The following is a 16,529-nucleotide window of genomic DNA, read 5'->3' as shown; positions in this document are numbered from 1 at the left end:
AGATAATGAACATATTCATCATTTCCAAGTTTTCCCTGTGCTCCCTTTCAGTTTTCCTCTTGCTCCTTTTTAGTTTTTCTCTCCTATCTTTCCACCCCAACTCTCCAACTCTAGGCAATCACAGATTTCCTTTATGTCACTATGGATTCTATGGATTATATAAATACAGTCTGTACAGTACTCATATGGTATGTATTCTTTTTATTTTCTGACTTCTTTCAAACAGCACAGTTATTTTCAGGTTCATCCATATGTTTTATGTATAAACAGTTTCTCTCTGTTTTTTGTTTGTTTGTTTGTTTTCTGAATAGTATTTCATTGTATAGATATACCACAATTTTTTATCCTTTCACATGTTGATGGACATTTGGGCTGTTTTCAGTTGAGCTGTAACAAGTGAAGTTGCTATGGACATTTATGTACAAGTCCATGTAGGTACATAGGCTTCGTTTCTTAGGTAAATACTGTGATGGTTAATTTATATATCAACTTTACTGGGCCACAGTTTGCCTAGACATTTAGCCAGACATTATTCTGGGTGTGTCTGTGAGGGTGTTTCTCGATGATGTTAACATTTGTATCGGTAGACTGAGTAAAGCAGATTTCCCTCTCTGTTAGTCCATTTGTGTTGCTATAAAGGAATACTAGAGACTGGGTAATTTATGCAGAAAAGAGGTTTATTTTGGCTTAGGATTCAGCAGGCTGTACAAGAAGCACAGTGCTAGCATCTACTTCTGGTGAGGGCCTCAGGAATCTCACGATCATGGCAGAAGGCAAAGGGGCAGCAGGTGGTCACATAGTGGGATAGGAAGCAAGAGAGAGGTGGAGGTGCCAGGCTCTTTTAAATAACCAGATCTCATGTGAACTTATTAATGTAGGGATGGCACCTGCCATTCACAAGAGATCTGCCCCCATGACCCAAACACCTCCCACCAGGTCCCACCTTCAACATTGGAGACTACGTTTCAACACAAGATTTGGATGGGACAAATATCCTAACCATATCACCCTCCATTATATGGGTGGACCTCATCCAATCCATTGAAGATGTAAATAGAACAAAAAGACTGAGTAAGAGGGAACCCCTCTTGCCTGAATGCTTGAGCTGGACCATTGGTTTTTACTGGTGTTTGGACTCAGTCGGAAACATCTGCTCTCTTAGGACCTGAAACGGAACCATACGTTGGCTCTCCTGAGTCTCCACCTTCTTGACTGCAGATTTGGGACTTCTCAGCCTCCATAAATATGTGAGCCAACTCCTTATAATCTCTTTCTATGTGTGTAAGTGTGTATAAACATAAATTTGGAAATATATTGGTCTGTTTCTCTGGCAAACCCTGACTAATTCAAATATCCAGGAGTGGAATGACTGTATCATATGGTAGGTGTATGTTTAAATTTCTGGAAGTGGCTCAACTCTTTTCCAAAGTTGTTGTTCCATTTACATTCCCACCAACAGTGTATTAGAGTTGCCTGCAGCAGGAGTTACGGCCGATCCTAAGTCCTCAGACTGGGGCTCACGTCTAAGCCATAGTTGCTGTACTGGGCCTGCAAGGACAGCTGGTTCCAAAGTCAACTGTGTTCCTTGCCGAGGAGCCAGGGCTGAATTCTTCTTCATCACAGCCTGGCTGTGGGTTAGGCATGATAAATAATGCTGTGCTGACAGCCAGGTGGACAGCATGCCTCACTGGATGATGCTTCATCTGACCTGACAGGGACAGCCCTGCAAACAGAATCTGAGGTACGGCAGGCCTATTGGAGTCATTGTGTCCTTCCACTGAGTCTGGTGGGACCCTCTTCAACTCATCTCAGATTGGAAGATGCCTGCCTTTTTTCTTTCTTACCAGTCTCCATGGGGAAAGGGAAACTCTCCCCAGGACACTCTTTATTTTTCTTTTGGCAATGGTTAGTGTACTGTTAAAAAGTTCTGGAGACAGGTCTGTGTTCAAATCTGGATTGAGCCACTCACAAGCTGTGTGACCTTGGGCACGTTACCGAACCTCTCTGAGCCTCAGTTCCCTTACCGTTAAAATAAAAGAGGAGAATGATGACCATGTCCAAGAGTTGATGTGGGTTTTGGATGGAATAAGGATCACAGGAAATGCTCCAGGAATGGGAGGGGGACACCATGTCATCAAGGACGATTGCTCTGCCCCTTCCTTTGGTGTGCCTGGGAATGGTGAGAGCTGCCCATCACTCAGGACTGGTATAGCTCTGTCTGGTTCCAGGGCTAGATAAGACCCACTCTGAAGGGCCACTGGTGTCCTCCTCTCCCAGGCCCTACTCAGGAGGCAGAGTAGCACAATGGGAGGACAAAGACTGAGGATCAGGGCTTGATTCCTGGCTGGGTGACCCTTAGTACATCAACTGCTTTCTGTGGGCCATAACTGATGGGGAAAGCCCTGCACAGAGCTTTAAAAAATAGCCATGCTTGTGGTTCTCAAACTACCCTTCAGGGAACGGAAGTGTCTCAGATGTGGCTGTGCTCACCCCTACGCCCAGCCTCCATTAAAAATAGATTGGTGACTGAACGCAGTGGCTCATGCCTGTCATCTCAGCACTTTGGGAGGCTGAAGTAAAAGGGTTGCTTGAGGCCACAAGTTACATCAGCTTGGGCAATGTAGTGAGATCCCATCTCTACAAAAATATTTTAAAAATTAACCAGGGATGGTGGCGCCGGTCTGTAGCCTCAGCTACTCAAAAGGCAGAAACGAAAGGATCGTTTGGGCTCAGGAATTTGAGGCTGCAATGAGCTACGGTCGTACCACTGCACTCTAGCCTGGGTGACAGAGTGAGACCTCATCTCTAAAAAATTAGAAAGAAAAGTAAAAAATAGCTTTGTGCTCCAAGTAAGAAAAGCTTAACAAGCTGCTGTTGCCAGCAGACTCTAGGTTTACTTGGAGGAGGTGGGGATTGTATTCTAACTCCAGCACTATGGCCCTCAAAGGCACCCAATGGTAAGCGTCCTCCATGGCTTGGCTCCCTGTTGCTTGTTGAGAGTCAGGCCTTCACTGGGCACTCAAGGCTTCTCCAACCTGACCTGCCCCCTCCAGCTCACTCCCACACTTTGGTGCTCCAGTTGTTCAACTCCAAGCCATTCTATGACTGCTTTGGATGTGGTCCAACGCTTCCTTTTGCTCACTGCAATTCCCTCCGCCTTGAAAGCTGTTCATCTGCTTCTCCATGGAGTCCCATTCTTTACTTATTCTTCTAGACCACACTGAAATGTCCTCTCACATCAGAAGGTTTCTATTTTGAGCCCTCCAGGGAGAGGTCAGCAATTATTCATGCATTCCGATGTCGCATTTGTGGAATGCTTACTATGTGCCAGATATGGGGGATAAAGAGTGAACAAAAAGAGACACAGTCTCTAACTTCATGGAGTTTATAGTCCCGTTGGAAACAGAGAGTTAATCAAATACAGACACAACTGAGTATGCATTTAGAAATCTAAATTAGTGCCCTTAAGGAAAGAAGTTCTAGCAGAATGCTTAACAAGGGATCTGACTAAATTGGTGTACTGGAAAAGGCTTCCTTAAGAAGGGATGCTGAAGCTTCAGGTCCAGTTAGCAAGGTGAGTGCGGAGGAGGAAGGGCAGCATGTGCAAACGTTCTGTGGCAGGAACGATGGTATACCGTGACTGCCCATCTTGGTCTACCCCAGGCAGTTCCTATTGTCCTGGCTTATTGATCAATAGCATTCTCTTCCTTTCTCCAAAGTGGCCTGGTTTGGAAGGTAAATTATATGGTTGACTAACTGAATAAAAAGAAGCTGGCTGGGCACAGTGTCTCACGGCTGTAATCCCAGCACTTCGAGAGGCAGAGGCGGGCGGATCACAAGGTCAGGAGTTTAAGATCAGCCTGACCAACATGGTGAAACCCTGTCTCTACTAAAAATAAAAAAATTAGCTGTGTGTGGTGGTGCGTGCCTGTAATCCCACCTACTCAGGAAGCTGAAAAAATCCCGGAGTATCAGGACTGCCATGCTGGAGAAGTTGGCAGGGACTAGGCCACATAATCCTGGAGAAGGCTGGAGAAGGAGGTCATTATCTTGCCCAAGAATAATGAGACACCATTTCGAAGGGTTTCAGGCAGGGTGTGCCAGGATTTTCTATACTTTTCAAAGCAGCTTCCCCCTTCTCTATTCTCCCAAAGTGTTTTTGGTTCTTGCTCTCATGAGAATCCACCTTGCATATTACGGGTTGTTGTTTCCTTAGTTCTTCTCTCCCTAGACTGTGAGCTTTGGGAGTGACAGAAGGAACCTCTCCTGGGCGATGCTCCATGTTCTTCTCCTTCCTGCTTGCTGGATGTTGGGTAGGAACAAATTTATGGAGGATCTTCCATGACTTCAAAGCTGGACCTTCACTGGGTAGTTTATGTGAACAATAAACTAGCTTCTATTATGTCTGAGCCATTATAAATGACTTGGAAATATTCAAAGGGAAAATACTAGCTAGTGTGTGTTGAGCTCATGGCCTATGTTGGGCCTTGCACACTTTATACACACTATTTCATTTAATCATGAAATAATTTACTTCATGGATAAAGAAACAAAGATTCACAGGGGTGACTTGCCCAAGGCGACACAGTGAATGAACAGAGGAGCTGGGATTTAAACCTAGGAACATCTGACTTAAAAACCAAAGCTGGGCAGACCATGCCTGTAATCCCAGCACTTTGGGAGGCCGAGGTGGGCAGATTACGAGGTCAAGAGATTGAGACCATCCTGGCCAACATGGTGAAACCCCGTCTCTACAAAAAATACAAAAATTAGCTAGACGTGGTGGTGCACACCTGTAGTCCCAGCTACTTGGGAGGCTGAGGCAGGAGAATTGCTTGAACCCAGGAGGTGGAGGTTGCAGTGAACTGAAATCACGCCACTGCACTCCAACCTGGCGACAGAGCGAGACACCATCTAAAAAAAAAAAAAAAAAAAAAAAAAAAATCCAAAGCTCTTAAAACAGCAGCCATGAAATTAGCAGCCCTCAATTTCTCCATTTGTAGGAGCAGAGAGAATCTCCCCCACCCTGTGGCTCCAGAGATGAGGCTGGCCATTGTCCTGCTAGGCAGAGCAGATGCTGGGGTGGGGGAGGTGCGTGGGAGAGACAGGGGCATACCACACCCGCAGTCATAGCCTCTGGTCCCATGTCTACATCAAGTACCCAGCTCAGACAGGGGGCGGTGGTGTTTCTTTCACCCGCCTGCAGTTTGGCAGGTTCCTCAAAGAGAAATGCTCTTAGATTCATTTAAAAGTCTAAGCAGGGACAGCACAAATTATTAGTGTTTGAAATATTTATAAAGTCTCTTGTTTGCCATGGCATAGGAGGTGATAGACCACAAATAAAAGAAAACCGCAGATGCACCACGCATGGAGAGAGACGGAGAGGGGCAGGAATGTTGTCTGCCTGCCGCTGCCTCATTGCTGAAGGCTGCTAAGCCAGGTGAATTTTCATTCTGTGTTTTCTGAAACTGACTTCTTTCCTACGGCTCTGTTCACTTCTCCTTCCTTAAAATGATCACCAGACACTTAAACGGAGGATTTCAGCATCACAAACCATGAACATTAGGGCAACCTGGGGGAAAGGCAGATGAGAGCACTCTGTTTTTATTTTTATTTTTATTTTTTTTTTTGAGAAAGGGTTTCACTCCTGTCACCCGGGCTGGAGTGCAGTGGCATGATCTCGGCTCACTGCAACCTCTGTCTCCTGGGCTCAAGCAATTCTTCTGCCTCAGCCTCCCAAGTAGCTGCAACTACAGGTGCATGCCACCATGCCTGGCTAATTTTTGCATTTTTGTAGAGACAAGGTTTCACTATGTTGCCCAGGCTGGTCTTGAACTCCTGGGCTCAAGTGATCTGCACACCTCAGTCTCCTGAAGTGCTGGGATTACAGACATGAGCCACTGCACCCGGCCAGAAATTCTGCTTTAAAATTTTTCTGGGAGTCTAAGATGATATCAAAATTTAAAAGCTTAAAACACACACACACACACACACACAACATAAACTTATACAGTGTTTGAGCTGGGGAAAAAAACATGGAGAAAAATAAATGTGCTTTTCTGATTTAACAGATGGAAAAACCAAAGTCACCCAGTGAATCAAGGATGAAAACAGAGGTCGTCCGTCTGACTTCCAGCCCAGATCTCCCTTTTTGCTGATCTTTGGCCACTTAAATGCACATGCTAATAATTTAGAAAATAGGTGCTTAGGTCCTGATTTGGGAATTATATGGCTTGAATGTATTCACTGATGTGTGTATGTACATGCATCTGTTTATACATGTATATGCATTCATTCATCCATATCAATGAAGACATGAATGAATGAATGAATGAACTCATCTGTTCACTCATTTACTAACTCAACAAATACTATACTACATGCAGGAGATGCAGCAGTGAGCAAGAGAGATTTGGTCCTGCCTTTCCTGAGCTAGTAAAAGACACGGTTTCAGGTAACACCTTGCGCTTCCAGTTGATCCCAAGAGGAGCTCTGGAGTGTGACTTGCACCCTAGAGTTTTCCTGCCTTGGAGTAAAGAGGCTGGCCTTTTGTAGCCTTGAATTAGTCAATTATTGGCTACATGACACCAATGTAGCCAACTGGTGCAGAGGGGAGGGTGTACCCTCCCCAGGATTTCCAGGTGAGGCAGCTCCTGTCAGTGGAGGGCAATGTTAGCTGTGGGGTGCTGCCGTGTTAGCAGCAAACATTCACTACAGCAGGGGGCTGGACTTACCAATGGACATTACCAGTTTAATGTACATTTAACGCACAATACCAGTTTAATGTACATTTAATTTACAATCAAGGATGTTGGATGCATTGACCTTTCAAAGGGGATCTGAGTGGTGCACCAATGGCATCTACTATGTGAGAGACGGAGCTTCATCCTACTGGGAAAGTGGGGGAGACAGTCTCGAATTCACACTTCTATGTGATCTCAATTGGAGGGTTGAGGGAGTTGGGCTATTTACCCACCAAGTCCTGGCAGCCCTTACTGAAGGCGACTCCTGGGGAGGTTAATTCTCAGCGTGGCCTGTGTGTAGCCACAGAGAGCTCCAGCAGCAGACAGAGTCATGTGCTGGAAGGTAGAGATTGGGCAGATGTACTTGGAAGTGGGGAGCATTGTAGAAATGTGGGTGTGTGGGATGCCAAGATCATCTGCTCCAGGTGGCCTGGACCAGTCAGACTTATCCCCCAGAAATGTGGAACGAGGAAGCTGGTGGAAGCTTGAAGTCTCAGGTCAGCTGAGGCACCAGAGCAAGGAAATTACAGCTGTGGCTGGAGTGGTCATCATGGCCTTTTGCGTGGTGAAAATGTACGGGCATGAAGGTAAGGCGTCATCAGCACTGATGGCTGGGACAGATGGGGAGTAGGGAGCTTTGTGCACAGAGATGCTGGGGAGTCACTCGGGCAAGGGGGTAGCTGGCTGGGGACCCCACCTCGTTTCTGATTATTTTTTCATTTGTTCTTTCATTCTACAGATATTTATTGAGGGACTATGATGTGCCAAGTATTGTGCACAATGTGGAGAGTATGAAGGAGGAGTAAAACAGACAGGGCCCTTGCTCCCTTGGAGTTTATATTCTATGTGTGTGGGAGGGTGGGGATGGGGGGAAGGTAGGAGGGGGGATAAGTAAATAAATGAACAAGATAATCAGAGATTCAGGGACATTTAGTAAAGGAAACCAACAGGGTGCAAGGTGGAGGGTATCTGATGATGAGGATATTTTCAACAGGTGATCACAGGCAAATTCTGACCATCCCCACTTTACAGATGAGGAAACCGAGGCTTTGAGAGGGTAAGGAACTTGCCCAAGTGCATTCAGCTAGCAAGTGGCCCTTTCTGTAGATCCCATCTGTCTCTCTGTAATACCTTCTACTCCTCGGCTCTGGGTTAACTCCTTGAGCCAACACAGATTAGATCCACTCTTTCTGCCCTCCCTATCAGTGATTTTATGATTTAGCGAGCAGGACGCTGATCCTCCTGAGTCCCTGCCCAGACCCTTTCGGGCATGCACTGGCTGTGACTCACAGCTTTGGGGCCAGCCTCACATTGCAGCTGTCAGGATCCAGGAGAATAGAGTGACTCTGGGGACAGGGAGACTCGTCCCGGCCCACCATGCATTCACCGTGGGACCTTGGGTGGATGACCTCACTTCTCCAAGTCCCAGTTTCCTCCTCTGTCACATGCCGACACCAGTTGTCTCTACCTCCTGGCGCTATTGTGAAGATTAAACGAGCTAACGCTTGTGTAAGACTTGGCGCCATGCCCAGCACAAACACTCCCGTCAAGCTCAACGGGGGCACCTGCTGCCCCCAAATATTCTGATCACCTGTCGGAGGGTTTGAAGGGGCAGGGGAAGGCAGGCACTCTCAGCCCTGGTCTTTAAGACCCTCAGCCCCTGAGTGACCCTGAACCAGAGCCGGGGGTGGAGAAGAGGCAATTTTCTGACTTTGGGTCAGGACTGCCAAAGCCAATTAGGGAAGTCAGACGGGCGGCAGCCTCCAGTACCCAAGCAAACCGATGTGGCAGCCAGCGGAGGGGCCAGCTCACTCTGACCTTAAACCCAAACGCTCCTGCCCACATCTGCAGCTAAATAAACCAAGTAAATCATGCTGGCAGATAGATAATTAAATAATTATCAGGCACTTAATAACAAGGAGTGGGTGTTCTGAATTACCATATTAGACAGTGTCTTTGAGGACTAATTGTTGCATTACATCAGAGTTACTCATTCATTATTCTTGTCATTTCGGGTGATAATTTGCACTTTAGGAGACAGCGACAATTTTAGCAGGCAATTAGAGACGTGTCAGGCCTGGCCCCGTGAGTTACTGTCACAATTATTGCCTTTTTTTCCAGGGTCCTCATTTGCAGACGTGTATTTAAGGGGATTTGGGTAATTCCGGGCCTGGGCAAAACAACCAACCCACGGGATAGTGGCAGGGTGAGGACACAGCAGCTGCCACCATCGGAGCAAGGAAGGGGCGGCTTTCCCAGAAGTGGTGGTACCGAGCTTGGGCCAGCAGGCAGAGCTGAGCAGGGCTGTCGGAGCCGCATCCAGTCACTGAAAACAAGCGTTCTACCTCCCAAGTAGTTCGTGACGCTGACTGTTCCTCTGTCGGCTTCTTGTCACCCACTCAACCCAGGCTTTTATTACTGCTTACCTGAACCTTTGCTATGATTTCTTCCCAGGCCTTGGGGAGGCAGAAAGGAGGAGGGAACGAGAAGGGAGAACAGAGAAGAGGAGAGGGGAAGGAAGAAAAGAGAGGAAGGAAAAAAGATGTAGAAATCATGTTTTTAACTTTCTGTCTTTGATGATGCTTGGGAATTGTGGGGGTCTTGAGGATCCAGGGAGGGAGTGCCCCTCCCATGGTTAGGTGATTCCTAGAGATAGCAAACCACTTCCCTTCTGAGCAAGCCTTTATATGCAAACCAACCAATCCTTAGCCTTTTTTTAACCTCCTGCCCTCCAGGACACTATCTGGCTGTTCCAAATCACCCCAGGGCCAGGAACCAAACAACTAGGGACTGCCCCTATAGCCCAGAGTCAGCCGACATTATTCAAAATGGCCAATGCTATGTCTGCCTACACTGGTTCACCTGTTTTTTCCAGCAAAATCCATGATAATGTTATTATTATTATTACTGTTTTTGAGACAAGGTCTCACTCTGTCTCCCAAGCTGGAGTACAGTGGCGCAGTCTTGGCTCACTGAAACCTCTGCCTTCCAGGCTCAAACGATCCTCCCACCTCAGCCTCCCAAATAGCTGGGAGGACAGTGTGTACCACCATGCCAGACTAACTTTTTGTACTTCTTGTAGAGGCAGGGTTTCACCACGTTGCCTAGGCTAGTCTTGAACTCCTGGGCTCAAGAGACCTGCCTGCCTCAGCCTCCCAAAGTGCTGGGATTATAGGCATGCGCCACCATGCCCAGCCTAAAATAATATTATTATTATTTTATTTTGGCTACCATCAACTGAGAACATAAAATCCATGATAAATGCCCTGGCCTACGCTTTCCCCTGGCTCCTCCTGCCCTGCGTAACATGTTACACCCGCTCCTCTTGGGGACTGTGAGTAATAAACTCTCTTTTCAATAGCAGTTGTCTTTCTGCTGTGTGGGTCTCACCTAAATAAAAACAAAATCCTGTGTGCAAAATAGAAAAGAATATAGGAAACAAGAGAAGAGAATAGAAGAAGGAAGAGAAAAATGAAGGAAAGAAAAGAAGAGAGGGAGACGGAGAGAGAAATAAGAGAGAAAAGGGAACGGGAGAAAAAAGTTTGAAAGAAGGAGAGAGAAGACTGGAGAAGATAAAGAGGGAGAAAGATGAGGAAAGGGAAAATCAATGTGGAAAGGAAGGAAAGGAGGGAGAGAGAGAAAGTTGGGGGAGAAGTGGAGGAAGAAGGGGAAGACTGGAGGGAGGTTGCATGTGAAAGTTACATATGAAACCAACATTTTTTTTTTCCATTGCTTGAAGTGTTTACTTTTCAGTGAAATCCAATGTCTGGGTTCATTTACCCACAGCTGACTCACTTGACCCTGGGCAACTTCAGAACAGACACCACGAATCAATGACTCAGAATAGGCCCTCAGAAAATATTTTTGACTGGCTCCACAGTGCGAATCGAGAAAAATAAAGCACGATTAAATACAAATGCGAAACTCCACAGAAAGAGAAGAGTTTCAGCTTCAAAGCAACGACTTCTCAGCTCTGTCCTTAGCAATTAGACAGGAAGAGACTGCAGTGGCTGAATCGGGCCTCCTTTTTCCTTGGTTTAGACTTGGAAGGAATTATCGGCTCAGAAGGCATGCTGCCGGGAGAGAGGGCAGCTGCTGGAGGGATGTGTGGCCCAATAACAGTCAGAGGTAGTAAAACTCCGTGCCTCAGAATGTGGGCCTGGAGTCTCAGCTCCACCCTGTATTAGCTGTGACCTTGGGCAGTGTGACCTTGCGCAAGTCACATTTCTGAAATCATAATTTTCTCAGCTCAAGGTTGATATGCTAGCGGGTTTTGCTGAGCTTTAACAAAATCAAGTCTATAAAGAATTATGGGCCAGGCACTGTGGCTCACACCTGAAATACTATCACTTTGGGAAGCCAATGTGGGAGGATCGCTTGAGGCCAGGAGTTTGAAACCAGCCTGGGCAACATAGTGAGACTCCCATCTCTACAAAAGCTAGAAAAACTAGCTGGGTGTGGTGACGTGCACCTGTAGTGCCAGATACTTGGGAGACTGAGGAGGAAGATCTCTTGAGCCCAGGAGTTGGAGGCTGCAGTGAGCTGTGACTGAACCATTGCACTCCAACCTGGGTGGCAGAGTGAGACCTTTACTCCCCGCTAAAAAAAATGCATAGGACCTGAGGCAAAGCAAGTGTTTCTGGGTGAGTGGGAGCTACTGCTTTATTATTATTATTTTAAATTTGATTTAGTATATGGTTATCTGTCCCTGTATGGCTTTGATCTGGACCCACCATCTGCCTGGTCCTATTGGGTTAGAAGATGATTCTGGTGTTGGGGCTGGTTCCCTCTGGCACTGGGACTGGCCCTTCCTAAGATGGTTCCGCTGGGGGTTAGGATTCTCCCTTAATGTCACTCCTTGAGGCATGCTACCCCAAACATCAGAAGTCCACTCCCTGGCTGGGAAGCAGAAGGAAAGGCCATCTACAACATGCACTCAGCATCCACTGCATGCCAGGCCTCATGCCAGCCGCATAACATTCATCACTTTGTTAAGCCTCACAGTAGCCTCTGAAGTAGGGGCAATTAATCTATTCCCGTTTTACGCATGAAAAGACAGGCAAAAAGAGGTAGAATAGGTTCTTTAGGGTGATACAGCCACTCAATGGCAGAGTCAAGATTTGAGCCTGACTCAGGATCTTTTTACAGTCTTCCCTATCTCCTAAGATGCAATATCATTTCCTGACGTGGTCACCCCACAGGTGAAAAACTCGAACAGTGCTTTGAACCCATTTCTGCAGCAAGAGTTGGCTTCATACAGCAAAATGGGTTTTTTCTAAATATGTAAAAAGATTATATTTGAAGAAAACCACAAACCATTATGTAAAAAGTAAAAGTGACTGTAGACAATGCATTTTAAGGATATGTATAACATATATAAATCTATGTGTGTGTATATATATATACACACACACACATCCTACACGCACACACACACATATATATGCATAAACTAAGTGGAGTTAATTAAGTTAAAACCACAGTAAATCTGACAGATTCATATTAACACGATGGTCAAAACTGGAGGAAATATAGTATTTTGAAAAAGAATAAATCCAGCCAATTACAGATTTATGTTGACGCCAGCACAGTTACCTCCGTTTTACAATAATCATTGATCAATCAACGTTTTATGACAAAACTATAATTTTCACGTGTTTCACCCTCACCTAAAAGTTTCCTCGTTTGCTTAATTCCCAGAATGTGATTCCATAAATCTTTCTCTTTGCTATATTAAGTAGATAATAAGAATGCCATGTAAGATTTGCTTATAGTTTAAACCACAGTTGCAAATGATTTATAATTAAGGCCAAATCTAAGACAAAACATTATTAAAGTCAAAACCTGCTGTAAATTGGTGCGGTAGGCTTGGGCATTCAGGAATTTATCGGGGTTTGATGACAGTATTTCCCCTGGTGATTTCCAAGGGATCTGCTGACACCAAGGGGAGATATTTATGATTAAGGGAAAGCTACGGAACTACTGGAGTGTCCCTGGTGGCATCAGCCAAGGGGACTGCCAGGCCTGACTCCATGTGTCATCATCAAAGGCAAAACCGTCAGTGTGGGTCTCTCTAGGCATGTCAGCCACCACTGAGGGGCTCAGAGTCCACCCTGCTCTTCCCACAGGCCAATTTCCTTGGAGTTTTCAGCTGAAGAAATTTATTGGAATAAATCAGACCACTAGAGTTTCAGTTGTGCAACATGTGTTTATTGAGCACCTACTATGTGCAAGGTCCTGGGGACACAGTGGTCAACTAATAAAGCAAATATCTCTGCTCTCACAGTGTTGTGGAGAAAAGACCTTATCCTCTACACATAGGAGGTAAGGTAGGGGCCACTGTAGGTGGGAGGTTGGAGAGATGCGGGTGATGGGTGAGAGGGAAGCTGTAGGAAGTGGGAGAGAAGCTAGGCTGGTGGAGAGTGGGAGGGAGGCTGGTGGGAGGTTAAGGGGAAGTTACAAGGATACAGGGGAGGCTGGTAAGGGGTGGGAGGGAAGATGTAGAGTCCATTTAAAATAAAGTTGTCAGGGAAGGCGTCGTGGAGGAGGTGGTGTTTTCTTTGTGTTAGGGGTGGAGGAGTGAGCCAGGGTCTGTCCGGGGAAAGAGCATTGGTAGATCTCTTTCTGAGGAGGAAAGATCAGCAAATGTGGAGGCTGTGAGAAGACAGCATCCAGCACACATGAGTAACAGGGAAGAGCCCAGTGTGACTGGGGAAGAGTGAGCGATGGCGGGATCGGGGAGTGGAGTCAGGGCTCAGGCCATGCGCTGCCAAGACCTTAGATTTCCAGTGATGAGGAGGCCACAGGGTAGGGTTAAACCAGGTGGTGACCTACTCAGATAGACGTTTCAAAAACGATTGTTTTGGATACTGTCTGGACAAATGACTGTAGGGCCAGGAGCAAGGTGGGAGGCATTCCTGCTATCCAAGTGGGAAAGGAAGGTGGCCAAGACCAAGAGGTAGAGAGGGGGAGAGTTGAGTGCACTTGAAATCATTTTTGGAGTTGTGCTCCCAGGACTTGTTGATGAATTGGACACTGGAAGTGACAAGGAGGGAGGAATAAAGGTTGGGTCGTTTGAGTGAAGGTTGAGTTGTTTTAGGCCTGAGCGCCTATTTGCATGATGGTGCCTGTTCCTGAAATGAGGACTGGAGGTAGTACCAGGTTAGAGAGAGAGTGGCATGGGATCTAGATTTTGGCAAGGGCTTGTGAAGCTTGAGATGCCATTAGTATCCAAATGGAGAGGTCAAGGGAGCAGGTGAATACGTGAGTCTGACCTCTTTTGGGAGAGAGGTCAGGTTGGAGTGAGAAAATACGAAGGCATCAGCCTAAGGATGGATTTAAGCCATGAGGTCACCAAGAACCGAAGACAGATAAGTACAGGAGAACATCTGCAGCTGAGTCCTGGAGCCTGCAACATTTAGGCACTGGGGGAAAGGAGAAGCACCCAATAGTGGACATCCAGAAGGAGACGTCACTGACATTGGAGGACACCCAAGAGCATGTGGTGTCCTTAGAGAACATAAACCCAACCCACAAAGTTGAAGCCATCAGTGGTATCAAATACGGTTAAGAGGTCAAGTAAGGTGAACAATGGACTCTGATGACTGGCTTTGGAAACATGATGGTCTTTGGCCACCTGGACATCAAAAGTTCTGAATTCTTGGACTGCACTCTGACATTTTTTCATCAACCTCCCTGCAAGACATTTCAAGAATCAATGGTGTCAAAATTGCTTAATTTCTTGGACATCTGTTTTTGAAGAGCATCCTCTACTGCATGGCAACTGCCTTGGTATGAGCACCTAGGAGGTACTGCTTCCGGGGAAATAACAAGGAAATCTGCTTCTTTTGAGTAAGTGACTATATTTTCCATCTTTAAACACATAGATTCCTATTCCCTTCTTTGCTTTAGCCACCAGTTGCTTAGCAACTGCATCGGGACAGCGTATTTTGTGTGCCAAACTCATTCGTGGTTCCATCCTATTTTTTATTCTCATTTTCCCTTTGCCCTGGTTACCTTCTCTATTTTACTTTAATCCTCTTCTAATGTGCACATTTCTCTCTAACGTGTGTATTTCTGGCGTGTAATCACTGTAAGTTTCTTTGGAACCATATGGGGGTAAATAGTGTGACAAATGCCAAATGTTATGACTGTTACGTAGATACCCCTGAGCCTTGATTAAGAACCCGCATGCATCCTGATGGGGAGAAAAGAGACCTGGGCATGGAGCCAGGTGGCATTTATTCTAGTTCTGGCTCTGCCACTAAATAGCTGTGTGACCCTGGCAAATCTAGTCTCCTCTCTGAATCTCAGCTACTTCCATTATCACACACAGGGGTTATACTAGCTTGGGATTAGCAAACAAGAGACGTGCAGGCACTGACCATCACCTAGTTCCATAGCGGACATCACTCATCAATTAGGCACTCTTTGGCACTGGGCTTAGCCAAGACATCAGAATCCTTCTTAACACAGCCCCTCAGGCCACGGCTACCAGTTAATGGGAGCTGGCGTGCTAAAGGAGGCCTGTTTGCACGATGGGACTAAGTAACATTTCCATGTGAGATTCATTGTTGCTGATGAACTAGAATCCTAGTACCATCTGTAGTGGCTGCCATTCTGTTGTCCGCATGATAGCATTTCAAAGCAGAGGGGATGGATGGGCATTGTGGGAAGGCTCTGTAATCATTACATAAAATTATAAAGTATACCATGTATATCCTAGCATTTACCATTGAGTATGTGAATAGATCCTTAAGTACATCCATAGAGGGTATGGTCAGACCATACCCTCTGTTTACCTAAGCTGAGCGTTTAGGACCTCAGGATATACAGGCTCACTGAATGCTAAATCTCAGAGATAATGATTTGCCTTCTATTGGAATAAGCAAACTCATGTAATTTCCATGATCACTAAAATGTGTTGTTTTTTGTTTTATCTTTCCAAATAGAAATAAAGACATAATCTAAGATTTCTGTTTAAATCACCCTTCATAAGTCTGGGAAAAAAGAAAAAAAAAAACAACCTTTTCTTAATAGAGAAACTGGGAAACTAACTTTTAATTAATTAATTGATGTTCAAAAAATTCCCCATTGCCTAGTATAATTGATGTGTCTATGTTCTTTGAGATTCACAGAGCCGTAACTATGTAACTCACACAGTACTAAGACCTCTCTAATTAATTCCTTCCTATAACCCTTTGAGGTGGCTAATTTTATTATTCCCATTTTAGCACTGAGAAAATTGAGGCTCAGAGAGGTAAAGTGACCAGATCAAAGTGCTTTCTAAAACCGTCTTCAATGACATCTCCGCTGTAACAAAATCCTCACCAAAAACTTACAAGAATTCTGGCTTTCTATCCTTGTTTTTGAAACCTCAATGAGAAATTGATGGCTTCAATAGAGGTTCTGTGAACAGGCTTTTGTCTCAGAAAGAGGGTGATATTTTCTACATTTTCCTATTTCCTCGTTTAATCCCCCTTCAAACTGAGAGCTAGGCATGGTTGTGATACCCCTTTTACGGATGAGAATAAAAAGGCTTTGAAAGTTGTGCCTTGCCAAAGCTTATAGATTTGAACCCATGCATGACTCCAGATCCTCTCCTCCAGGATAAACTGTCTTTCAGGATGAACTGTCCTTCTCAGGACTAAGCGCAGACATATATCACTTCTTTGTGGAAATGAAAATGAAGGAACAAGATGATGATGGGGATTTCCAAATGTAGATCCTTTATTTATTCAGATGCCAGGTTGCTGGGGGAGGAGGGAGGAGATTTGGCCATCAGGA

This window comes from Macaca thibetana, chromosome 10 (genome assembly GCF_024542745.1).
Source record: "Macaca thibetana thibetana isolate TM-01 chromosome 10, ASM2454274v1, whole genome shotgun sequence".
NCBI classification, from domain to species: domain Eukaryota; kingdom Metazoa; phylum Chordata; class Mammalia; order Primates; family Cercopithecidae; genus Macaca; species Macaca thibetana.
The sequence above is the reverse complement of the archived record's forward strand: the minus strand, read 5'-3'. Positions refer to the sequence as shown.